Here is a 1,665-nt window from a genome sequence, read left to right as displayed (position 1 = left end):
GGGAGATTCCGTCCTTTACTGCTGCCAAAAGACCTTAACAAAAGTTTTGCTCCAGCAAACAAGTTACAGGGAAGTTGGCAAGGGGCCCGGACGACTGTTTTAAAGACAGCTTGAGAAAAATGCAATGCGTTGGCCGGGAATCGAACCCATACAGCCAGAATGGACAGACCCAGGAATCAAACCCATAGCAAGAATGCTCGTAATCAAGGTCTTTAATTTACAAATGTGATGCGTTGGCCGGGAATCGAACCCGGGTCAACTGCTTGGAAGGCAGCTATGCTCACCACTATACCACCAACGCAAGACTATTGGATGTAGGCTGGATGCCGTGTTGTGCGATCAGCAAGAATTTTCGCAATACATTAGCAGCTGGCAGGTGGAGATGAACTGAAACTCTCTTTGTTTTGACCTGGCACTTAAAAAAATTGCATGAACTTATTGACCTGACCTACCAGGCACCATATTAAAAAACAAGGTCTCTAATTTAATAATGTAACACGTTTTATACAGACACTTCATATTTAAACGGTATTAGATTATTTTTTGCAATCACTGGCTTATGTGAAGCGTTGAGCTAAAATGACGCATGAAGCCGTTCCTGGAAGCCGCGCTGATCGGTTACAACTACCTGTCTCTGCAACTCCTTGTTAGTATAGTGGCAAGTATCTCCGCCTGTCACGCGGAGACTGGGTTTCGATTCCCCGACGGGGAGATCCAGTCCTTTACTGCTGCCAAAAGACCTTAACAGGAATCGAACCCATAACAAGAATGCTCATAATCAAGGTCTTTAATTTACAAATGTGATGCGTTGGCCGGGAATCGAACCCGATCACCTGCTTGGAAGGCAGCTATGCTCACCACAATACCACCAACGCAGGCCTTTGAACGTAGACTGGAAGCCCAGTTGTGCGGTCAGCAAGAATTTTCGCAATACATTAGCAGCTGGCAGGTGCAGATGAACTGAAACTCTCTTTGTTTGGACCTGGCACTTAAAAAAATTGCATGAACTTATTGACCTGACCTACCAGGCACTGTAGTGATCTTTTTCTTTGTAGAAAAGTTAGAAGCTCAGACCAGGAGACGGTGGAACTTTACATTGTAGTTTATATACATTTCAAGGGGGAGGGATTACATTGTGAGGAACAAAGCATGTAAATGAGCTGAAACATGAGAACAGAACGGTGCAGGACTTCTCGCACTGAGATAAGAACTCCAAGACAAATGGTCTCAGTAATAAAATAGCAGGTGTTCAAACTTGCTCAGCATGACTCTTCACCCGGTAAAACAATGAGAACAGGAAAAGCCTAGCCTTCTCGCACTGAGATGGGACAGTCAGGAATATCCTGCTGGGAACCCTTACCGTTTGCAGATATTTCCTGGTCTCATCATTTATAAACTTTCTCAATATAAAATACTATTGTATTGGAAATCTAAATTAAACATTTAAATAAAATTTGTAATCCTACATTTCCCCCTTTGAGAGTTCTAAATAACTCTCACAAAATACAAATTTAAACACTTAAACAAACATGCAATTTTAGGGTCCGTGACGTCCCTACGGGTAATAATCTTCAGTCATCTGGTGTAATTTGCTGAAAGATCAAGAATGTCTTGTTGGCCCACCATGTTTGCGCACAAGTGAGTCCTGGAATGCAGTCATCTTCA

General features: G+C 42.9%; 1 non-coding gene across 1 annotated transcript; it reads right to left on the bottom strand.

Annotated features, from left to right (window-relative positions):
* Positions 1–229: 229 nt before the first annotated feature.
* trnag-ucc (transfer RNA glycine (anticodon UCC)) lies at positions 230–301 on the bottom strand. Its single transcript has one exon. It is a non-coding gene; the product is annotated as a tRNA-Gly (tRNA).
* Positions 302–1,665: the final 1,364 nt, after the last annotated feature.

The sequence above is a fragment of the Siphateles boraxobius genome, unplaced genomic scaffold, assembly GCF_051911475.1.
Source record: "Siphateles boraxobius isolate OS27281-9 unplaced genomic scaffold, OSU_SipBor_1 39, whole genome shotgun sequence".
In the NCBI taxonomy this organism is placed as follows: Eukaryota; Metazoa; Chordata; class Actinopteri; order Cypriniformes; family Leuciscidae; genus Siphateles; species Siphateles boraxobius.
The sequence above is the reverse complement of the archived record's forward strand: the minus strand, read 5'-3'. Positions and strand labels throughout refer to the sequence as shown.